This window comes from Lontra canadensis, unplaced genomic scaffold (assembly GCF_010015895.1).
Source record: "Lontra canadensis isolate GAN:19392208 unplaced genomic scaffold, GSC_riverotter_1.0 scaffold60, whole genome shotgun sequence".
Taxonomy (NCBI): domain Eukaryota; kingdom Metazoa; phylum Chordata; class Mammalia; order Carnivora; family Mustelidae; genus Lontra; species Lontra canadensis.
Window position 1 is genome coordinate 918,439 of NW_022631054.1, and position 24,973 is coordinate 943,411.

A 24,973-nucleotide genomic window follows, 5' to 3' on the forward strand; every position below is an offset into this window, starting at 1 on the left:
ATGTGTGAGTCTAGGGAGCTCCTTCCGGTTCTGTTCCGGCCCTGGTAGTGGGTGGCAGCGAGCACAACTGCTGGCCTGGCCACAGATTGTGCGCCATCGGGGCTCCCAGGGGCCCTGAGGTGTGTACCAGCCAGCCCTTCCTCACCATCTGTGATGACACCAAGCCTGCAGCAGCGACCATACCATCTACAGGACTGCCTACCGCCGCAGCCCTGGGCCAGCCTCTGCTCTGCCTGCTGGCCTGGCTGGAAGAGGACCAGCAGGCTCCCCAGGGCTGGTGGAGTAGCAATATGTCAGCCACCCTCCCGGGATGGAGGAAGCTATGTCCAGCCAGGCCTCTGTCACCACTCTGCAGGATGGCAGGGCGACATCTGCCAGACAGACGTGGACAAATGCAGTGCTGGAGGGGGCACCTGTACCCTGCACTGTGTCAGCACCATGGCTAGTTACCAGTGCCAGAAAGGGCACAGCCCATCTGCAGATGGTGTGCTCTGCCTGCTCGAGTCAAGGACTCCCAGGGAAGCCCCGAACCCCACGACAGGAATGGACAGTGCAGTAGAGGAAGAGGTGCAGAGGCTTCGGTCCAGAATGGATGTGCTGGAGGAGAAGGGGCAGCCGGTGCTGCCCCACTGCACAGCCGGGCCTCGAGGGCCCGGGAGCACAGGCTGCCTGACCCCAGCAGACTCCCCAGTCACTCCTTCCAGCAGCTGGACCGCATCAGCTCTCTGCAAGAGTGATCTCCTTCCTGGAGGAGCAGCTGGGCTTCTGTTCCTGCAAGAAGGAGCTGTGACAGGTCTGGCCCAGGTCCCTGGCTCTGGCTACTGAGAGCCTGTGCCCACTGGGCTGGCTAGCACCCTGCCACCCCTGCCAGTGGGCCCATGGCTGAGGAGAGGTACAGGGGCCCTGCTGGCTGGACAGGGTGTTGGGGGCACCTCTGATCTGTGTCAGAATAAACTGAGGGTTCAGGGTAGGGAAAAAGCTCTGTTTCGTTATGAACAGATACTCAATTAGTTTCATTTTACAAATGAGAAAATGAGGTTAGAGAGATGAGGTAACTTCCCACAAAGAGGACACAGCTGGAAAGTGGCAGAGGCAGGATTTGAACTTGGATCTGGGTGCCTCCAAAACTTTGTTCTTTCTGCTTTCTAGTCAGTCTTTCCTCCGTTCACCAGAACAGTTATCCGGCATTGACCCAGGCCAGGCCTTCTGCAGTGGCAGGGGATACAAGACCCAGAGAGTCTGAAAGAAGTTTCCAGGTCAAGCTGAGGAGGCAGACAACTCAGTGGACACTCACAACTCAGCATGACAAGCTCTCGGCTGGGTGGGAGTGTGGTGATAGAAGAGGGGCTGTGGCTGTAGACTTGTCTTTCTCTTTGGCCCATGGACCCCTGAAGCACATCTTGAACTTGGCAAAGTGTCCAAGTCCCCTACTCTAAAGTGAGGAGGAGACATGCCTTCATCCCTCCTCTCTGGGTGGAGGGGATCGTTGCAGTGGGAGCAGACCATAATCAACGGTCCTCTCCCAAAGAAATCCCTCCCAACCAGCCTCTCCTCTGTCTCTATGTCTCTATCTGCATCTAACACACACACACACTATGATGACAAGAGGTGGGTGATGGGTTAATGTGGGTAGATTGAGTTTCTCCATCCTTTGGCATGCCCTGCCTGGGTGGTCCTTGGCATTTGTCGGTCTCTACTGTAAAGGCAAAATGACAGGATGCTTGCATTTAACAGCCTGGGACACATGCATTAAAGAAATCAGGAAGAGGCACCTGGGTGGCTCAGTCGGTTAAGCATCTGACTCTTGAATTCAGCTCTGGTCCTGAGTTCAACCCCCACGTTTGGTTCCATGCTGGGCGTGGAGCGTACTTAAAAAATCATGAAGGAATGTCACCCAAACATCAATAGTGATTATCTCCTGCTAAAGTTACATGTAATCTTTATTTTCTTCTTTTTACTTATTTGCTTAAAATTTTTTTTTTTTTTTTAACAGGGCACCTGGGTGGCTCGAGTGATTGAATGTCCCGGTCTTGATTTCAGCTCAGGTCATGATCTCAGGGTCATAGGATCAAGCTCCTTGCTGGGCTCCAAGCTCAGCACAGTCTGCTTGTCCCTCTCCTGCTCTCCTCCCCCTGCTCGTATGCTCTGTCCCTCTTACAAATAAGTAAATAAAATCTTAACATTTTTTTTTTTTACCATGGACTTACTATTTTTGTAATCAGTAAAAATATAAATGAAATTATCCTCTATTTTAACAATTATGTGTGGCCTCACAGGTGTGGGAAGGGGTCTATTAGAAGCCATTTTACAAGGGGCTTTGCCCTGAGCACAGCTGGGACTGGACAGGACATCACCGAGGGGAGAGGGGAGGAAGTGAGAGGTCATCGAGGATTAAAAACAAGAGCCACTGTTCCTGAGAGTGCTCTGAGCCTAGGTTCTTCCCAGACCTTGATGTGACCATCTCATTTAACCCTCAAAGCCAGATTAGGAGAGGAAACCAAGGATCCATTTTATAGAATCCTCCCAGTGGCACAGAGCTTTTGTATTCCCAGCTACACACACACACACACACACACACACACACACACACACACACAGTAGTACTGCGCAACGAAGCAGGTGAGAAATTGCTCCATTTTCCTGTGAGAAAATTAAGGCTAGACAGGAGACTTGCTGAGTGCAGTCAGCAGAGAAGTGGGGGTACTCCTACAATTCAGGCCTCTTTTTTCTTTCCTGGCAGTCCTCCTCCTTTTGCTACCTTCTGCCAATTGTGGAGGCTTCCTTCTTGAAACAAATGACTCAAGGTAAATTGCTGACTGGACTTCCCCTTTCCAAAAACACAGGAAGTCTGTGTTGTTTGTAATTGTGGGAGAATGATTTCAGGTCTGTTACAAAGTGGGCGGGGCCAGATAGGGGATGGGGTCCTGCAGGGGCAGGGCTCCCTGCAGCCTGGGCTGGTAAGGGATGCCCCCATTTTTGCTGAGGGTCATGTGAGTGTGTCTGCTAGAGTTGGCCCGAAATCCCACCCCAAAAAGCTGACTTAACTATTATGGAATTTAGAAAAATGAGCCCTGGGGGGAGTTTCAATAATAATAATAATAATGGTGATGATGATGATGATGAAAGCTCACATTTATGGTACATTAACCTTTGTACCAGGCACTCTGCTGAGTGGCTGACACACTCGAATTCATTTAAGCCTCATAGCAGCCCTAGAAAGAGATTCTATAGCTTTGGAGCCAAAAAGAAAAAAAAAATTGGATTCAAATCACAACCATGCTGCCTCCCAGCTGTGTGACCTTGGGGAAGTTATTTATATTCATTCAACAAATATTTTTGAACACCTACACTTGCTGCCGTACATGCCACACACCTCTCAGTGAACAGAACACGGATTCCTGCTCTCTTAGTGCTGAGGTTCTACAAGGGGAAGCAAACTGTAAACACAGTTGGTTTTTTTCGATGGTATAAGGCTGAGCAGGGGTGAGGATAAGGAGTGCTGAGGGGTGTAGGCGTGGAGAGGGGATCTAGTGTTAAACAGTTGTGTCAGGGAAAGCCTCACCAAGAAGGTGGTATTTACGTAAAGCCGTAGGTGTTGAGGGAGTCAGCCACGGAGATAACTGGGGGAAATCTGTTCCAAGCAGGAGGAACAGCCAGTGCAAAAGCTCGAGGTGTGTCTGGTGGTTTCAGAGACTGGAACAGAAGGAGACCGGGAGAGAGTCCTCATACCCCCAGCAATGCTCTAGTCATTCTTTCTCATACACGCTTTGTGTGTCCTTCATCTCTCTTCTCATATTTGTGATTGTTCTACTTATTTGGGTGTTTGCCTATTCCTTGTTTGTTTCCTTGCAGCACTAGGCTCCTCATAAGCAGAGGTCATGTCGGTCTTGTTCAGTGGTCATCACAAAAAACCTAGGAAGCCCTTAATACTAGTTGAATTAATGAATTAAATCCATTCATCCATCCATCTAGTTGTATTTATGATAGAAGCTCCCCATCATGTATAACACTATTTCACAGGGCGCCTTATTCGGAGTTCTAATTCAGAAAACGAGGAAGAGGGAGTAGTTAAGAACGTAGGCTCTGGGGCCAGACTGCATGGCTGGTCCGAGGTGTGTCTGGTCCAGGTTTCACTACTTACTAGCTGTGCGATCTCAGGTAAGTTAGGAAAAAAAAAATCAAAACCCAAGCAAACAACAACAAACCCCACTTCTCTGTGCCTCAGTTTCCAAACCTGGAAACCAGCATCATAATGGTATCTCTCTCCAAGTCCTGAAAGCATTTGAAGCCGTGCCAGGTGGCTAGTTCTTAGACTATGTGCTAGCTTCTGGGGTTTTTCCAATGCAGGCCAGCCATGAGAACCAAACCTCTAACTCCTTTCCTCCCGTGCCAGATCCCCAAAGGAAACTGCGAATGGCGAGTGGTGCCTGCTGCTGTGTCTGGGCTGTGTGCTAGCAGCTGGGGTGCTCTTGCGTCTCTACTGGAGTAGCACTGTGTGGAGATGGTTCCTTGCTGTACCACCTCCCAGAGTGATTCTCTGGCCCTTTTCTGCTAGACAACCCACAGTGGCCTCTTGTTCACAGTGGAGAATGTTAACTGATAAAGCTATCAATACTGAGTACCTACTTCTATGCCCGGTACTTTAAACATTGATGATTTCATGCACTCCTTATACAGACCTGACAGGTAGTTAGTTATTAACAATCCTCTTTTGCAGGGGAGAGAACCAACTCAGGTGAGGTAACTTGGCTAAGGACACCTAGTCAAGTGAGTGGCAGAGCCAGGGTTCAAGCTCACATGCGGCTCCCCATTGCTTTCTCTCCGCATTGCTCTGGCAGGATTTTCTCCTCCAGGACTTGTCGCTGTCTGGGAAGACAGCCCACAGCTCAGCTCTGCCTAGACAGAAGAAATCATGGGAGCGTGTCCCTAAACCAGAAAGAGAGACAGGTCTGGGCTGCCTGGGAGGAGCTCCGGCACTGGGAGGGGAACCGACTGTTTCTTGCCTGGCTCAGGACTTCAACAGGAGAAGCCCTCCTCCCCATTGCCCTGTAAGCCAGAGACATTTTCACTCTGAGGTCTGAAGCAGCTGTCACTGGGTGGCCTGATTCCCATGGAAATGTGGAGATGGAAAACATCTGGGCCTGCTGTGGTTGCCAGGCAACAAGCAGTTCCTCACTCACTTGACAGTCAAGGAGGCTGCCTTGGTGCTGTCAGAGACTGGATCTGATGCCCAGAGACTGTGATCCTGAATCTGATTTGCAATGTGATCTTGGGCAAGTCCCTGTCCCTTTCTGGGGCTCAGTCTCCCACCCCTTGTTTAAAGAGTGGTTGGACTGTGTAAGTCTCAAGATGAGTAGACACGAGATAGCTGGGATCAGAGGGATGGTAGGGCAGGGCCAAAGCCTCAGGGCCTGGCCATGGGTGAGAGCAAACTCGGCTTTCCTTCTGTCTGTCCTGTGCTAGCCTGTCCTGGACCTGGTACCAGCCGAGGGTAACAGACATTGTCTTTCTCACCCCAAGCTAATTCAGGCCACCCAGGCTCCCTCCCAGGCCCACTCTTACAGTCTGGGAACCATCTTTGGACCCACAATTTTGGCAAAGTTAGTGCAGCAACTTCCTACCCGGCATGGGTGGGGGGTTTCCTGAGTACCTGCCAAAATGAAGCCAGCCAGCTCTGGGTGTTTCCCTGAACACCCATTCGAGGGCATTCTGACGCTGTTAGCAGACACTGTGCCGATTGTAAACACTGAGGGTGGTATGCTGTGCAGCCATCAGCAGAGTCAACACAACCACAACAAAAAATGACAAGGGTTGCCCTTTGCTGGGCTCGGCCCCGCAGCATATGCTTTGTGTCCGTGATCTCATTTAATCCTCATAAAATCCAGAGGGATGGGAACATAGGCCGTGTTTTACAGATGAAGAAATGGAGCTTCAGAGAGTTGAAATGACTTGCCCAAGGTCCCAGTAAATGACAGAGCCAGGACTCACACTCAGAGTTGGTGCCACCGTTTGGGGGTTCAAACCACTCTAGGGCACTATTCCTCCACAATCTCAAAGGGATTGTGTCGGAGCTGGAAGGGCTCAACCTGCCCTCAGTCCCCACTTTACAGATGGATAAATCAAGGCCCAGAGAGAAACGACTGGCCCAAGGTCACAATAGCAAGCCAGTGTCAGAGCCGATTTCTATGACCACTCCCCCATAAGTCTCACCACACCATTGCAGAAACAGAGAGTGCTCCTGGCATAAACAAGAAATACCGTCTTAAGAAATCTCCAGCATTTCCCAGGAAGTGGAACAGTGCCTAGTGTTCCCGGATGTCCTAGAGGTCTCAGAATTAGGGCTGGAGTCCTAACCCTCCTCTAGGCAGCCAGGGGGCTGTGGGTGTCACCCTCTAGAGCCTACAGAGGAGGCGTCATCTCTAACCACTTGCTGAGGTGGTTTGCATGCCCAGAATATTCTCCTTCTCAGCTGCTTTGGCTGGTTAATGCCCATCCATCCTTCAGGTGTCGGTTCAATGTAACTTCCTCAGGGAAGGCCTCTGCGAGCCCCCATGGTCTCCCATCCGTAGAGTTTCATGATTCCAGTTCTTTTCCATAATGGCACGGACCACAGTGTGCCCTGTGGATTCACAGCAGAGGCACATGTAACGAACACCAACTTCAGAACTCACCTTCCCACCACTGACCTACATGTGTACCTCCAGAATTTGGTATTATCCTTAAAAAGCAAGCTCATCTTTTTAACACTCACTAAGATGATGATTGCTTAATATAAGAACAGATCAGAATCACCCCTGCAGCGGCCAGCACACCCCTGAATTCTCTGTTCGATCTCAATTCATCCCTAAAGATGGGGTCTGTTTCTTAAGGTCAGAGCAGTGTTAATGTCCCGATATCTCAAGACAGCTTTTCCTTTGCTTACTTCCTTCAGCGCAGGTCTCAGACCCAAAAAGGCAAAAGATTTATTGGGCATTACAGGTAAATTTAAGGACTTTCAGATGTAATTTTGAATGATATGTCCTTTCCACCTGAGGGCTGACTTTAGAGGTGAAATCCCTCCAGAGACAACTCTCACCAATACGGGAGAGTACTGAATTTCTATGCTCCCCCCCCCACCCCTCCACCAGAAGCCCCATGAGGATCTGTTTGGCTCGGCTCTCTGTACCCATTTCCAGCACCATGCTGGGCATAGAGCAGATACCCCATCAGTGTTTATGGAGGGAATGAATCACATTCGCTTCCTTGTGGATGTAAGACCAATGCGATCTGTGTGGGTCTAGGTGGCTTTGGGTGCTCTGACTTCTCAAGGCTGGAAGCCACTTAAACATCTATTTGCTCTTGCTCTCCTGCATACATAAGGCCCAAAGCAGAGTGAGGGTGAATGGGTGTATACTTATTTGCCCACACATGTATGTGAAAATCAGATGCAATTTTCTACTGGGGGCAGTTACATTTGTATCAATTTCCTATTGCTTCTGTAGCAAAGTACCATAAATCTAGCAGCTTAAAACAATGACAATCTTATTGGCTTCTATCTGGAGTTCAGAAGTCCAAAATGGATCTCACGGGGTGAAAATCAAGGTGTTGGCAGGGCTTGCATTCCTACCGGAAGCTCCAGGGAGGAACCTGTTTCTTTGCCTTTTTAGCTTCCAGAACTGCATTCCTTGGCTTGCTGGCCCTTCCTCCATCATCAAAGCCAGTAGCCCGGCATCTTGAGATCTCTCTCTCTCTCTGGGCTTCTGCCTTCACACATTGCCTCCTCTCTTACAAGCACCCCGTGATTACATCAGCCCCTCCCTCAAAATCCAGGATAGTCTTCCTCCTTTTTAAGATCCTTAATTTAATCACATCTGCCAAATCACTTTTCTGTATAAGGTTATGTTCACAGGTTCTGGGGATTAGGACCTGATACCTTTGGGAGGCCATTTTTCAGCCTACCTTGCTCCTTTGAGCAAGACACTCGATACATGTTTGGTAAATTGCATCATAAGAAAGGGAAGAACTACTGCCCCAGCAGAGAGCCCACAGCATGAGAACCTAGGGCTGCAAGAACGGAGAAATTCTGCAACCCAAAGCCCTCCAATGTGGCATCTGCCCCCGGGGAATGCTGGTGACTCCTGCCCCAGCCTCTTCCAGGCATCAAACTTTTTGTTCTTATTTTAGATCTTGAAGAAACAATTTACAAGTTTGTTACCAAACAATAGAATCTTGATTTGTTTATCAATTAATTGAACAGAAGAACTATTTTTTTTTAAGATTTTTATTTATTTATTTGACAGAGAGACACAGCGAGAGAGGGAATACAAGCAGGGGGAGTGGGAGAGGGAGAAGCAGGCTTCCCGCCAAGCAGGGAGCCCGATGCAGGGCTCGATCCCAGGACCCTGGGATCATGACCTGAGCCGAAGGCAGACGCTTAACAACTGAGCCACTCAGGCACCCCAGAACTAATTGTTTTGATTAAGCATGAACTTTGGAGTCTCAAAGACCTGGATTCAAACCCAGGTTCTACCACTTCCCTCTGGGAGGAGCCTCAGATGATATGTATTATTTTGGGTTTTTTTGATCTGTAAAATGGGGATAATAACAGAACCTCCATCATAAGGTAGTTGTGATAAATGAGATAATTTTTATTGTGGTTTTCATAGTGTGGTTCCCAGACCAGTTCCATTAACATTACCTGTCAGTTAGACCCATCCCTGACATTGAATCAGAGACTTCTCGGATGGGGTCCAGCAATCTCTGTGACAACAATCCTTCTGGAAGATTCTAGTGTAGCTCAAGCTTGAAAGACATACGTATATATAACTCTCTCTATATAGATGCCTTTATGCCTTACTTCTATATATGCCTATATATATAATTCTCTTATGTATTATATAACACACCATATGTTACATATACACTTAATTAATAGTATATTTAATATATATAATGTATAATTTATATATATTATATTACATATAATGTGCTAGGCATAAGGAGCCTGGCACACAATATGCAGTCAACAAATAGTTCTCATCATTCTTATCACCAAAGTTCACTCTTGATAGTTCTAGCACTTTCTCTTTGAGATGTTGAGTTGGGTATGTCTGTCTCCCCCTTCATATCCTACCAACACTGTACATGTTAGGGAGGTCTCCTACTGCAACCTATCACTCATACTGCTGCCCTTGAATGAAGTGGTCTTCCCGCCTCTCCTTGCTCACTATTTCTCCGGACAGGTTAAGCTCCCCAGCCAAGCCTTGCCCATTCCTGCCTGCCAACTGTGTATGCATTGTAAGGAGCACACCCCACCCCCCAACCCATCTCTTCTCCAAGGTACCTCAGCTGTGCTTAGGGCTCTCCAGCATGTCTGAGCCTCAGATGAGGGCTGACCGCCAGGGGAAGAGGCGCAGGGGAAGTTTCCTTCTCTAATTTGGGACCTAAGTTTCTCCTTGTCTGGCTGGCTTCAGTAGCTCCTTTACCCTGCTGACTCACTCTGCTCAGAGGATGACCAAAACCCCCAGCCCTTTTTCTCAGGAACCGTCTGAGCTCTGGGGATTTGGGTCACTCCAGTCCTTGACATGTGCAATTCTTTTCTTAAAAATAACATTTACTTTCGAATTACAAGAGTAATACATCCTTGGTGCAGTAATTTAGGAAACAGAAAGGGGAAAAAAAAACCACTGGTAATGATCACTTTTAAATGGCCTGATTTTCATAAGTGATCCTATACTTTTGTAATCAAGAAAACCCCTCCACACTTAAGCAACTTTCATTTCTGGGGGAAGAAAGGGAATTGGAGAAAACAAAACTAATGTACCTGGGGTGCTGGGCCCCTGGGTGGTCAAGGGGTCAAGGGGTCAAGTAGGTCAAGGGTCCAACTCTTGATTTCTGCTCAGTTGTGGTCTCAGGGTGGTGGGATTGAGCCCCGAATGGGGCTCCTCGATCAGTGGAGTCTATTTGAAATTCTCTCTCCCTCTGCCCCGCCCCTCACTTGCACACATGTGTGTGCTCTCTCTTTAAAATAACTAAATAAATAAATAGAATCTTTAAAAAACTTTTATTCATGGGCATAATTGTGAATTCTAGCATATATAGATATCTCTGGTCTCATATACAATTCAAACTTATTTCAGTGTATAACAGTGTATACATTGTTATAGTGTATAACAGTGTATAACAGTATAAAACTCATCTCCCAGAGACACTATTGCTATTATTTGGGGTATAGACTCCAGGATTTTACAGTTAATATCCTGTATATTTAAACTTAAATTAAGGTCTAGGGGATGCAAACTGGTGCAGCCACTCTGGAAAATAGTATGGAGGTTCCTCAAAAAGTTAAAAATAGAACTATCCTATGACCCAGCAATTGCACTACAGGGTATTTATCCGAAGGACACAAACATAGTGATTCCAAGGGGCCCATGCACCCCAATGTTTAGGGAAACAATGTCCACAATAGCCAAACTATGGAAAGAGCCCAGATGTCTGGGGCACCTGGGTGGCTCAGTGGGTTAAAGCCTCTGCCTTCGGCTCAGGTCATGATCCCAGGGTCCGGGGATCGAGCTCCGCATGGGGCTTTCTGCTCCTCGGGGGAGCCCGCTTCCTCCTCTGTCTCTCTGCCTGCCTCTCTGCTTACTTGTGTTCTCTGTCTGTCAAATAAATAAATAAAATCTTAAAAAAAAAAGAGCCCAGATGTCCATTCGCAGATGAATGGATAAAGAAGATGTGGTATATATATACAATGAAATATTTCTGAGCCATCAAAAAGAATGAAATCTTAAAAAAAAGAATGAACTCTTGTCATTTCCAATGACATGGACAGAACTAGAGGGTATTATGCCAAGCGAAATGTGTCAGTCAGAGAAAGACAAATACCATATGATTTCACTCATACGTGGAATTTAAGAAACAGATGAACATATGGAAAGGGAAGGAAAAACAAAATAAGAAGAAAACAGAGAGTAAGGCAAACCATAAGAGAATCTTAATCATCTTAATCATAGGAAACAAACTGAGGATTGCTGGAAGCTGGGGTAACTGGGTGATGGGCATTAAGGAGGGCACTTGATGGAATGAGCACTGGGTGTTATATGCAACTGATGAATCACTAAATTCTTCCCCTGAAACTAATAATAGAGTATATGTTAGCTAAATTGAATTTAAATTAAAAAAATTAAAAGAAAAAAACATTAAAATTTAGGTCTAAACTTAGCACTGTATTTGGAGATAGACCTGGTTCAAATTCTGTCTCCCATATTTATTGGTTGTATTACTTTGGATTTATTGGTTTGTAATACTTTGTATTAAATCTCTTGGAACCTCAGTTTCCTCCTCTGTAAAATGGTGGTGATAATATCTATTCCCCAGGATTGCGGTCAACATGAAAATTAATGGAAATAAAACACACAGTAAGAGTCTGGGAAGAGCGTATATTGAGGTTGTTACTATTATTAACCCTCCACCTGGCCACCTGCTCTTCCCGTCCAGCCCATCCAGATCCAGGTCGGATGTCACTCCTCTTTCCAGTCTTCCCTGGCGGCTTCCACACCTCCGGCTCCCTTTATCTTGCTGCTGTCGCGTGTCCATCTTTCTGTTAAGGCGTCAGACACACACTACTGTGCCCCCTACAATCTGAAGTTCCTCCAGGGGAGAGCCCATGTCCATCTCATTCATTTCTGTGTCCCTGGGGGCAGGGTCCAGCAGAAGGCGTGACCCAGAGTGGCTATCAGAATGCATCAAGTGAGAGAATCAGAAGGGGCTGGATAAGAATTTGTTGAGGAATGGATGCATAAACATGGGGGAGACTGAATGCGTGAATGGACGCATTGTCCAACGTATGAATGAGTCAGGAGCGGCCGGCGTCGCCCCCAAGTCCAACCGTCTTTTCTCCTAGAGGGGAGCGAATCCTCTTCTCCCAGGTGGACCTCGTCACGTGGGGGGCGGGGCTCCTGCCCGCCCGGCCCGGAAGCCCCGCCCCTCACAGCTGGATGTCGCCGGGGGCGGGGCCTTTTGGGAACGGGGGCGGGGAATGGGTGTCAGAGGCGGGGCAGGGGCGGGGCCGGACGGGGCTGGAAGGGTCAGGGAGGCCAGGCAGGCGGGGCCGGAATCTGTGCACCCACACAGCCAAACCCCCACAGTCTGCGGCAGTACCCCAGGCGTGCGCTATGGAGCAGTCCCTGCCTAGATGTCAGAGAAACAGACCTCAGGCGTGGGAGGCTGCGGCCGGACCAAGTCCTACCCCAGCCAATTAGTTCACTTGCTTTGTGACCTTCGTTGACATGGGTCTCTTTCCCCGCTCCCCACCCCTCATCTCGAGCTCGGGGGACCCTTCCTGCTTTGGCATGATTAAGTCTTAACTCTTTCCCAGACAACCTCCAAAAAAATCTCCGAAAGCAAAAGCAAAACCAACACCTGATACCTGACACCCCTGATTAGACCTTTAGGAGGAGCAGAGAGCTGAGTCAGACGGAAAAGTCGCCATACCCCAGCTCCTCTCCTGCCTTCGGTTTCCTTATCTATAAAACCGCTGGTTGACAGTAACTGCTCCCACGCCCACCGGATGGCCGCTAGGCTCGAGGGGGCTGTTGTACGCGAACTGCTTTGCAAGCCTTGGGAGCGAGTTACTCTCACCCTCGGAGGCCGGGCCCTTTCTGAGGCCAGCCCCGCACTCGTCGCGCTCATCGTGTGGCAGGGGCAAGGTCAGAGGGCCTCCTGGTACATTCCTGAGCCGGTTGGATGGCAGCTAGGCTGGGTCCTCTGTGCTGAGGTCCTGCTGGCCTCAGGCCTGCGAGGAAGGGAGTTTTTTGAGAAGGAAATGGTTGTGGTAAGAGAGAATGATGGAGCAACTTCCCTGGAATGCGGGTGAAAAGCTCGCTGCTCTGGGTGTGTTCTGGTCCTGAACCTGGGGCAGCCACCGCCTCAGAAAGTACCTGGTGTTCACTGAGGGCTTCCTAAAGGAGCAGCAAGCCTTAGCTTGAGGAGCCTCAGGCCAGCCAGTTGGGCCTCAGAACCTTCCTCTGCTCAGAGCAGTTTCCCAGGGTCACCCAGAGGCTGGTCCACCACCCTAGGCTCTCTTCTGTTCCTCCGCCCTGGGAAATAGCCTTGGGAGTTAGCTCCCGACTTGACGGGTGACATGGGAGGTCGTTTCCTGTCTCTGGATCTCAGTACTGGGTGACAGTGAGTTGTAGCTGGCTCTGCAGTGGCGTGATCTTGAACCCAAGATCCTTTGGCCAAGTATTTTGTAAACTCTGGGGATGGGGGCAGTAGAAAGGCCTAGTCCTGTGGACAGATGAGAGGATACCCAGGATAGTTGGAGGGCTTAATCACTATTCACTGAACGGCTTGGAGAAGACCCAACCTTCCTGTGTTTCTCCTTCTTCATTGGCAAAATGGGGACATTCCCTTTTAGGCCTCTCCTTCCTTTTCTGTAAAACAGGAAGGGGATGGGCTCCAAGGGTCTCGGGTCCTGTGATTCTGCTTCCTAGCTGTGACCCTGGGTAAGCCACTTCCCCTCTCCGTCTTAGAAAAGTTTCAGTCTGTCCATCTGCCCAATGGGCATTTTACCCCTCCCCACTTCTCAGGGTTACTGAGTTCAAATGGGGTGAACAGGAAGAAAGTGGACACTGATACAGGTGCAGCCCAGCTTCATCTTCCCCAACTTCCTGAGGAATCTGAGGTGCGCTGTTCCTACGGTGCTGGCTGGAAGTGACCTTTAGAATCCATCCCCCTGAAGTTCTTCTGAAAGAGCTTCGATGGGGGCACCTGGGTGGCTCAGGGGCTTATGCCTCTGCCTACGCCTCAGGTCATGATCTCAGGCCCCGCACTGGGCTCTCTGCTCAGCAGGAGGCCTGCTTCCCCGCCCCCCCCACCGCCATCTTCTAGCCTACTTGTGATCTCTGTCAAATAAATAAATAAAATCTTAAAAAATAAAAGAGCTTTGATGGGTCTCTATTGCTCCAACAGGGTCAAGGACCAACCTCAGCGTCCATTAAAAACCCTCTCCCACTAATACGCAAGTTCTCCTCACTCTCCAGGGTATACGAATAACATCATCAGAGAGGCCTTCTTCGCCCAGCCCTTTATTCGTAATTTCAGGGTCCCAGCTGTACTTGTCATCAAGATCTGCTCTTCCTCCAACGGTTCTTGAAATCAGGGAAGGCTATCCCCACATACCCAGGAGCTGAAGCCTGGAACCTGGGACTCCTTTTCCTCCCCACCCACATTCATACTAGCCCATGTGAAGATTCTGTCCTCTGGGGGTCCATCCCCTGTGTCTTTCATAGGTACCCCAGGACCTTGTGGCACATGTGGGATTACCGGATAGCTACACACCTTCGCTATGCTGGGCCCTGGGCTGACACTGGGGGCACAGAGGTGAATCAGTCTTTATCCTTAGGGGCCCCAGGCCAGTGGGGATAGGGTCACCTATTGGCTATTCAATTGCTTTACATTTTAAGCCCCTACACAGGAGAACGTAATAAGACCTACAAACATGGGTTGGAGAGAACTGGTTGAGTGACCATGGGGAAGCCTTCTCCCTTTCTGGGCCTCTGTTTTGCCATCTGCATAACAGTGTGGAATGGATTCCAAGAAAGGATGGGTTGGGGCTTTTCCATTTCCAACAATCTTGGAAGCAACGGAGCAGGAGGAGGAGGTAGCCAGGGAGCAGGAGGGAGGGAGACCTAGACACAGCTGCTCATATGTTGCCTAAGGAGGAGGAGGTCCTACTCTTGCCAGGTGGTTCCTTGGAAGACCCCCCTCCCCCCGCCCTTCCCTCTCCTGCCAGGGCAGTGTAAAGTTTTGTAAAGCCTAGCCTGAAACAGAGAACCTGCTGATTACCTCCTTCCCAAGCCCTGCTGGGCTATTTGACTGGCCCACAGCCTAACCTGGCTGGTGACTGGCTGTTCTCTCCAGCTGGCACGGGGCTGGAGTCGAGGATGGGAACGGAGGGCCCCAGACCTCTGCCCCGTGTCTGCTGCAGCAAAGAGTTTGTGAGTGGGACAGACCTGGGTTTGAACCCAGCCAGGCCACCGTTTTATGTGTCACATTTTATGTGTCGACCTGACCAGCTCATAGCGGACTCAGACTTGGACCGGTGCTAAGCAAATACAGAGGCTTTGGGCAGTTTGCCGGCTCACTCTGAGCCTCTATTTTGAAATTTGTAAGAAACGGAAATTGTAATTCCTCGCACAAGCACCACTCCCTCCTTTAGAATTCCCATTATTTATGGAAATGAGCAAGCATGTCACTGCTCTTCTCCACCCTGTCCTGGGCTGCCTGGCCAAGACTCATTTCCCCATTGCTGACTGGATGCGTTAGGTAGACCTCATTCCCTTTCCAGCCCCCGTGCCCTTGCACCAGCTGTTCCCCTCCTATGAAACGCATGCCTCGTCTTGTCTTTCGTCCAGCTGGTAAACTCTCGTGCGTCCCTAGGGGCCATCTCGGAGGTGTCCTCTTAGAGCCTTCCCTGACTCCCTTAGGAGTTGTCTCGAAGTGTCTGGCACAGCCCTTGGCTGTCACATTATTCATGCCATGCTGGGGTTGTGGGTCTGTGTGTCTGTCTCCCCAGACTGTGAGCTCTTTGTCTCTGTACAGAAGAGGGTGATGGTTTCCCTTTCTTTGTGTTGCTTCAGTGGTTTTCAGTTTATGAAGTACTTTTTCAGATCCAAGATTTCACTTAAGTTCACAGCAGCAGGGGGAAGGAGGCAGAGCCAGGACTGAAAGCCCCCAGTTTGTCCCCAGACATATCTTTTTAAGAAAGGACAACTTTGATATGGAGTGGGGGAGCTGGAAGGTTGGTTCTTTGGCTTCTGAGGCCTACAGCTCAGCAGGGTCCAGAAAGGCAAGGCCAGGTTGGGTTGGGGAGGGTGGGCCCCAGGCTAGCGGAGGGTGTGGGGGCAGATGGACTCCACAGGAGAGGGGCAGATCTGATTCCAGATGTGTCCCTCTCTGTGGGGTCCTGGGCCCTTCTCCTCTTTCTCTATCTTTAATCTTTCGCTCCATAGGATGTTGTTTGCAAGGCCAACAACTTGGTTGGCCACTTACCCCAAGATAATCATGGGGTGAGTGCCCTGGGAGTGAAAGGCACTGAAGAACATCACAGACCCTGCAAATATGTGCACCTGGATAGATCCAAGACACCCTAGCTGTTCCTGTCTTTCTCACGACTCATCTGTTATTGTGAGAATCCCCATCTCCAGAGCCAGAGTATCCAAAGACCCTTCATCAGAATTGGAAAATCCTCTCCATCAGGACCCAGTGACCCTCCCACTGGACCCAAAGAGACCTACCCTAGTTCAGGGCTTGAGGGCCCAGTGCTAAAGGGCTTAGAGCTTCCCACAGTAGACAGGCATTTCTTTCTTTCGTTCTCTTTTTTTTTTTTAAGATTTATTTATTTGACAAACAGAGATCACAAGTAGGCAGAGAGGCAGGCAGAGAGAGAGAGGGAGAAGCAGACTCCCCACTGAACAGGGAGCCTGATGCAGGGCTTGATCCCAGGATTCCGGGATCATGACCTGAGCCAAAGGCAGACGCTTAATGACTGAGCCACCTAGGCACCGCTAGACAGGCCTTTCTGATGGTGGTGCCTACACCCCCTGGAGAGGACTGTGTGAAACTGTGTGTGGGGCTCGTGCTTCGTTTAATCAAAAGCAGGGCTCTTTGCACGCTCAAGGAAAGAAAGAACCACAGTCCCCACTGACTGGTGTCTGCTCTGAACTCTGATCTGCCAGCAAGGCTGGAGAATCTGCTTGGGGTTGCTAGGCTCCCTCAGGCTCGGCACGGGGCTGTCCCCAAGTCAAAAATATCTCTTGGGTCGTTCTCACATCCCTCCAGGAAGTTCTTTTCCAGGAAAGTCCCTTGGGTGTCTGTCATTGCAGGGATGGCCTGACCCAAGGCAAAACCTGAAAAGACAGTGGTGATTTTCCTCCATGATTTTACCATGTAGCTCAGAGCCCAGAGATGTGGGTTCTTGTCCCGGTTCTGACTTGCCGTGAGGACGTAAGTGAGTCATTCGGACCTCCTAGGTTTCAGTTTGCCTCTGAGTGGGGATTGTGAGTCTCACCTCACAGAGGAGCCAATAAGATCAAAGATTCAGACATTCTTTGAGGTTGCCATTTGAAGGATGGGAGTAGATTACTGATGGGAGGTGGCGGGCTGGGAGTCAGGTACCCCTTGTGGCCATCTGACCTTGTGGCCAGATGACTATGGGCTCTTCATGCCCTGTGCTGCTTCACGGAGGAAGCCAGCTGCTCCTCATCTCAAGTTTGAACTGCGACATCCCTAGCTTAGGAATGCCTTTCCTGTCTGCCCAGAGAGGCCGGCTTCCTGTTATAAAGCTCTCCAGCTACCTGCGTTTTTCTAAACAACCCAAATAATCATAAATAAATTCATTACTGGCGTGCTGACAAGTTTAGCGCCTGTCCTGTCAGCCAGACTGGAGGCTCCGGGCAGGAACCCTGCCTGACCTGTCCTCTAGAGGTCAACCCGGGGCCTGGCCCATAGGTGCTCGATGGCTGTTTCTGCAGGTTCTTTGAGTTCAGCTGCTCACTGGGTTGCGGGAAGAACCCACAAGATAGAGGAGGAGGCCCACAAGCCTGAGGTGTGGTGGTGAATGAGCTGCTCTAGGAAGGTCCTTCTCTGAGACTGGAAGGGAGGGAGTGCCCCAGGAGGCAGGCTGGCTTTGTTGGTGGGGGAAGGGAGGAGGTGGTGAGGGCAAGCTGTTTCCAGAGGCTTTGTCTACCCCCCACACCCCCTCTCTGCCAGATGTCTGTGAGGCCTATGAGTGGGTCCTGCTCTTTCTGGTCTGGGATAGCCTGGGAACCTTGAGATGGGCAGCTGGCGCTCATCTCAGCCCCTTGCAGCCTTTGGCCTGCCTCTTCGGCTCATCCCCTCGTGGTGACACCTGCTCCCCTCCCAGCACCTGCCACGCAGAGCATAATTCTTCCTCCACAGACCTGGTCTTTTCTCCCATGAGGCCTTTGCACACACTGTCCACTCAATAGCAGCGCACATCCTTTCTCTGCCTGGGAGATGCAAAACACCCTCAGCTCCACACTCTTCTGTCAGGAAGCCTTGCAGGCCACTGCAGGCAGAGTCAGGGGCTCCTGCCTTGGGGCCCCGTAGCCCCTTGGGTCTCCTTCTCTCTACATAGTTCAGGACTTACCACACTGGGCTGTGATTCATCTCCTATCTGTCCCCCAACCCCACAACTGACTGGGCACCACTGGAAGGCAGGGATCAGCTCAGCTCCCCATCACGGCCCCAGCGCACAGCACAGGGACTGGCACCAAGGAGAGATCCTAAGTAACCTAGTGCCTGGGTTTCTTGGCAGGAGAGACTCCTTTGCCGTAGCCGCAGTATCTGAGGCAGAATGTGGCCGTAAGATCAAGGACAAGGGCAAGCTTATTTATTCACTGTCTAGGAAACGGAGGCTCATGAAGGGGTAGGGATTTGCCCAACATCCCATAGCATATCAGCGACCGAGCGAGGCCCCAAGCCCAGGGGTCCCGATGCTTGGTCCCCAGCTCTAGGCTGTAGCAGCCGCACACAGTGTCCCGGCAGCAAGCCAGGGAGCCTGGAGGCCCCAGGGGCCCCGGCCCTGCAGCTGCTCATTCCACACCAGCTCAGCCTTTCTGGCCGGGCTCTCAGCCAACTACTGCACGAGGCTATGTCTGGCTGCCCCTGCCAAAGGTCGCTGTCAGCAGTTTGGGGAGGTGACCAGGCCACTTCCCTCTGGGTGGCTCAGATATGCACAGCGAGGCCTGGAACAGCGGCTCTACTGAACTATGGGCTCTTCTAGCTGGACAGTGTCCTCCTTGCCACCCCAATGAAAACCAAGCTACCAGTTTGAAGAGCACAGAGCAGAGACGTGTAATATGCGCGCAGCAAACATCCACCGGCAGAGCATCGTTATCGCTACTGTGAGAACGGGGAGCCCCCAAGTGGCCTTGCCATGTGCCAGCGAGGGTGGGCCTCCGGGCTCCCCCACCTAGAAAGTTAAGCCAGATGCTCAGCTGCGTTATGCCTCATTGTTTTAATCTTTAGAATAGGACTGTGGGACAATTAAATCAGTTAATATGTTAAAGGTAACTAGAGCAGTGCCTATAAGGAGTGGTCGCTGGAAGAGTGTTAACTGTTGTCACCAAGTGGCCCGAATCCCTGGAATAATAGAGGAGCTTCCTCCCTGGGCCCTTTCTCCCTTCCCTCCTCAACATTAAAACACAGACTGACCACGTCAGCCCTTCTCTGTTTGTGAAGCTCCAATGATGGGTTCTAACATGTGCGTCCAAACTCTTCCACACGAGGGTCAAGTCTGCTCTTCCTTTGCCCCCCAGCTGCCTCCCTGGCCTCCTCTCCCAGCCCCCTCCCATGCCTCCCAGCCTCCGGCCGTTAACAGACCCTTGCTGTCTCCGGCGTGTGCTGCGCCCTTCGTGCCTTGTCCAAGCTAGAGTCTTCCCTTCTCCCGCCTCCTGAGAAAGCCCCTGCTTGACTCTCAAGGTCCAGCTGGGCTGGTGACTCTGTAGGCTTTCCCCACGGCGCCCAGGTGAAGTCGTTGCTCTGTGCTGTGTTCCCACCATATCACCCAACACTACAATTACTTGCCAACATGTGAGTTTCTCCCTGGGCTGCCCTGTGCTTCTTGTATTCTTGTCTGTCTGGCTCAGGACCAGCAGGCCGGGGCAGAAGCTCAACGTTTGCGAAGTAGACGACTTGCGAGCACCCATCCCATGCAGCTCTGGGTCAGTTACTGTGCTAGGCACTGGGAGCCCAGAGGCAGAGGCCTGCTCTTTGTCCCTGAAGGGGCCCCGGTCATTTGGGGAGGTAGGACAAGTCTGTGTGTTTGTAGAAAGAAAAGTGCCAGGTAGCTGGAGTCAGGTGTGGGCCCAATCACATTTCCAGGAGATGAACTGGAGGTTGCCAGGTGGGTGTGGAGAGGCAGGAGACCCAGGGAGGAGACATGCTGGAGTTGATTTCGGGAGCTCTTAGTGGCTCTGTTTTGGTGCAGCATAAAATAGAAAGGAGAGATGGAGCTTGACAGGCCTCTGTGTGGCCAGGTACTGAGTTTAGACTGTGCCCTGCTGGCGACATCCCTCCCCTGCCCCCTATTCTAGGAACTCTTGGCCTGGGGAGGGATTTCTAGGGCATTTCTTTGTTTTCCACAGGAGCCTTGTGGGCTCAGGTAGGAGCCTAGAAGGGAAAGGCAGCCCAATTTATAAAACATGTTTATTTGACACAAAAATTTTCTCCCCAGTGGCTGTCCTGGCAAACTCCCATCATTCTTCATGCTGTGGCTCAGATGTCCCCTTCTTGGAGGCCTTCCCCAGCCCGCCTGGCCTAGGTTCCTCATTCCCTTCTTACTATCTTTTCTGTGCCTCTAATTTTATACCTGTCTCCCCTGTTAGACTGGGAGGTCCCTGAGGGCAGGCGCGGTCTCGTTCATCTTTGTTTCTGGGTCCAAAGGGCTCAGCACAAACAAGAGTCAACTTTTTAGTAAGTTTAAGGTGTACAGCATAATGACTTGATTTACATATATTGCAGACAAGACTGAATTTCTTGAATCGATAATGTGGTCGGTATTACTGTGTCTACTTTGCAGATGAGAAAAGGGATGCACATCATGGGCGTGACGCATAAAACGTTGCCTGGTAAGGGGCAGAAGCAGGACTGAGCCAGGGTTTGGGGAGTTCTTCCGGTGGGGAAAGAAGGTTCAGCTTAGGATGGCTAAGGCTGGAGCTTGGCGCATTTTCAAAGGTTCCAATCCCTGTTGCTCTGCCAATGGCATGCCTGAGAGAGAAGGGAAGAGACATACATTGGGTGCCTACTGTGTGAAGACCTAGCTTGGGACACTCTCACATATAGAATTCTACTTCATTCTGATAAAGGCATCACCAACCTCAGTGTGCAAGAGAGAAAGCTGAAGGGCACGGGAGGGAAGTGGCTTGTCCACCATGAGCTGGGATCTGAAGTCCAGGCTCAGCGTCTCCACACCTGGGGGTCAGGGGCTCATATGAACAGGAGCCCAGTGAGGGCTCTCGAAAGGGGAAGACCGTGTAGTTCTGGGTGGGACTAGGGGCGTACTCCTAGGATTGTGCCCTCTGGCCCTGGTGGCACTTGGGCTGACCTTGCAATCTGGGCCTCTGCGCAGGGCTGTCACTCCTGCTGCTCTCCTGGCCTCCCCGGAGCCTGTGAGGGACCGCACTGTTGCCACTGCGGCCTGCAGCTCTGGCCCAGCTCCAGCTTGAGCCCGCCCAGGTCTGCAGCTTCCCCAAGTCTGAGCCAGCCTGAGGCAGAAGCAGGTGACCTGGGACCAGAGGAGCAGCAGGAGGATTGGAGGGGGGGGATTGGTTCTGACCTACAACGGAGGCATAACAGCCCTAACTGGCATTCCAAGGGATGGGGACTCTGGCCCACTCCCATCACAAGGTCACAGTGACTTTCTTTTTGTCTCTCAGCTGCTCTGAAGAGGTGTGTGGACCTGAGTGTACAAGAGGATAGGACCCCAAAGGTCCCACTGGGTGGGGCCAGCATTTCCATGTCTCACAGGCTACAGCTCTGAGAATAAAACCCCTCAATTCCTGGGCCACCAAGTGCCAGGTTCTGTGCTGAGAGCTCTGTCGGGACTCATTTATTTTCTCAATGCAGCCCTGGGAGGTGGGCACGCTGCAACCCCACCCCACAGATGAGGGAAATGAAGTTCAGAGAGGTTGAGGGACTTGCCCTGAGTGCACAGCTAGGGCACACAGAGGCTGGGATTGGAGCTCAGTCTGGCTCCAGAGTGAATAATATACTTACTTTACTTTTAAAATATTTATTTATTTATTTAAAAGATTTTATTTATTTATTCGTGAGACAGAGAGACAGAAGGAGAAGCAGGCTCCCCACTGAGCAGGGAACCCGATGCGAGACGAGACTCAATCCCAGGACCCCGGGATCACGACCTGAGCCGAAGGCAGACGCTTAACCATCTGAGCCACCCAGGTGCTCAATAATGTACTTTTTTAAAAAGAAGATTTTTATTTGAGAGAGAGATAGTGAGAAAGAGCACAAGTGGGGAGAAGAGGGAGAAGCAGACTCCCTGCTGAGCAGGGAGTTGCATGTGGGGCTTGATCCCAGGACCCTAAGATCATGACCTGAGCGGAAGGCAGCTGCTTAACCAACTGAGCCACCTGCGTGCCCCGTGAACTATGTTCTAGCCATGTCATTTTTGGAGTCTAGACTCCAGGGCTAAGTTGCATTCCTGGGCAAGTCTCAACTTCTCTGGGCCTCAGTTTCTCCTCCTGTGAAGTGAGAGGATTGGGGTGCTTTGTGCTCAGCAGGGAGTCTGCCTCTCCCCATCCCTTTGCCCCTCCCCTCGCTTGTGCTTTCTCTCATAGAAATACATAAAATCTTAAAAAAAAAAAAGTGAGGATTAGACAGGCTAATCTGTGAGGGCTCTAACATCCTGCATTTATGCTGTCCCTCCAGCCCTTAAAAGAGGTCACTATAGCAACTGTAAAGGGAAGTTGACAGTGTCAAGTCCCCAAGATACAAAGATGAAGTGAAGTTTTTGTGAGGAGCTCACAGAAGTCTAGCAGGATGATAGTCGGATGTGTAATTCCATCCTGCTAGGTGTTACAGAGTGTGTGTTATGGGGCTTGGGCCTTGAACTGGGCCATGCAGAGACAGGGTTTGGACAGGTGGGTGGAGAAAGAATTCCAGGTAGAGGACCCAGACTGGGAGATGAGACTCTGGAAGCTGGCTTTCACGACCTCTGTGAGGATGTCTGAGGTCAGGCCACTCCACCAATGCACAGACCCTCTGGGTGACCGGGGCTCCCTTCTTCACCCATGAGCATCGGGGCTTACCATGAGACCTCTGGGTTTGCCCGCAAAACGGACATGATGAGGATACTGACCTTGCAGGTCACCATAAGGATTCACTGAGATGATGCATACAGAGGATTTAGTGCTCAATATGTCATCGTGGGATGCCCTTCCCTCCTCTCGGCCCAGGCTTCCCTCCCCCTCCATGAAGCCACTGTTCTGACTGCTGTCGCCCTCACTCGCTGCCTCCTCCTCCTAATGACCGCAACTGCAACCCTGTCTGTGCTGCACTATTCAGGTGAGTTGGATTCCTGTCGGTCACCTCCCCAGGATCTGGACTGTTTTCACTTCTCTAGAGTCTCAATTCCCATTGGGAATTTACATGGTTTCAGGGAAGCTGATTCAACTCCCTCCTCTTCCCCCATTCTAAGGGTAAGACATATGCTCTGAGCTAAGCCACCGAACAACCTCTGCCCCTAAGGGTTAATCCCCAGGTGGGCAGGTGACCTTAGTCAATCCACAGTGAATCTCAGCATTTGCTGGGAATTCTGGGACACTCAGAATTTTCTCAGTGGTTCCAGATGGTGTGGACTACAAATGTGAAGTCTGGAACTGCTGCAGCCATTTTGTTATCATGAGAAACCAGCCTGAGGATGATGCCGAGGGTGCAGAGCCAGGAGACTAGCGGAGAATTGGAGTTCTGATCAAACCATGCCTAACTGCTGGGCTCCTCTAGACTTTTCAGTCGCATGAGCCAACAAATTTCCTTTATGGTTAAGTCAATTTTCTATTTTTTGTAACTAAAACCATCCTGATTCAAACACCATCTAGTTAAACAATGTTGTTTACCAAGAGATATATTTATTCACTTGTATGTTGGTTAGGCCTCTGCTCTACACCAAGCACTGTGCTAGATGAGCAGAGCTGATGAGGTCCCATCTTCCTCAATGGCTTACAGCCTGATGGAAAGGATCAGGGACTAAAACGCCTCTGTCGGGGGCTGGGTCTGATGTGTGTAAACTGCTTAGCATCCATCCCCCACCTCTTTAAATAGCAGAACCCTCACTTTTCCTTGGATACCATCTATAGACCTGATCAACTGACCAGTGACTCATTGAGTGATGGGTATGAGAGTCAGCCCTGAGACTGTAAACTTTATTTATTTATTTATTTTTAAAAGACTTTATTTATTTGTCAGAGACACACAGAGAGAGGGAACACAAGCAGGGGGAGCGAGAGAGGGAGAAGCAGGCTTCCCACTGATCAGGGAGCCCCATGTAGGGCTTGATCCCAGGATCCTGGGATTGTGACCTGAGCCGAAGGCAGATGCGTAACAGCTGAGCCACCCATGGGCCCCGAGACTGTAAGCTTTAAAAACAGGTCCTGTGCTTCTGCTGGGGCTTACTAAACTGGGGAAATAAAAGTCTGGGGTTTCCTCAAGCTGGAAGAGTGCTAAGACTAGTTAATCTCTGAGTGTTAGTAGCAATTAACTTCTCTGACTCTGCTCCTTCATTCAACCACATGTCAGTGCCTCCTCCCATGCTTGAGCCCCTGCTGTAAGGTGGGGAGGGAGGGATGGAGCGGATGTGGCCCCTCCTTTTGAGCTCAGTCTAAAGAGAAGGACAAATGAATAGGTAATCCACAGCACAGCACAGCTATACTAGAAGTAATCCAGCTTAGCTTGGAGGCATTCATTGTTGTTGTTAATTCTGTGACATGTTACACACAGGAAAAATTAGAAGACTCAAGAAAGATTTTAAAATAAAAATCTCCCGAGGAGCCGGCTTGCTCAGTCAGTGAGGTGTGCGCAGTTCTTGGTGTCGGCGTCATGAGTTCGAGCCCCACGTTGGGCACAGAGACGACTTAAATAAACAAATTAAAAAAAAAAAAAAGAAAGAAAAAGAAAAATCTCCCTTAGTCCCATCACTCAGCTATGGTCATGGTTAATATTTTTTTTTTAAGATTTTATTTATTTATTTGACAGAGAGGGAGTGAGAGATCATAAGCAGACAGGCAGAGAGTTGGGGGGAAGCAGGCTCCCTGCTGAGCAGAGAGCGATGCAGGGCTCATCCCAGGACCCTGAAACCATGACCTGAGCCGAAGGCAGAGGCTTAACCCACCGAGCCACCCAGGCACCCCATGGTTAATATTTTTGTCTACAATCTTCTAGATGCTTTTCTATT

At 50.3% G+C, this 24,973-nt stretch overlaps 1 pseudogene; it reads left to right on the top strand.

The window, feature by feature from the left end:
- LOC116879088 lies at window positions 1-790 on the top strand (annotated as a pseudogene).
- The last annotated feature ends 24,183 nt before the right edge of the window (window positions 791-24,973 follow it).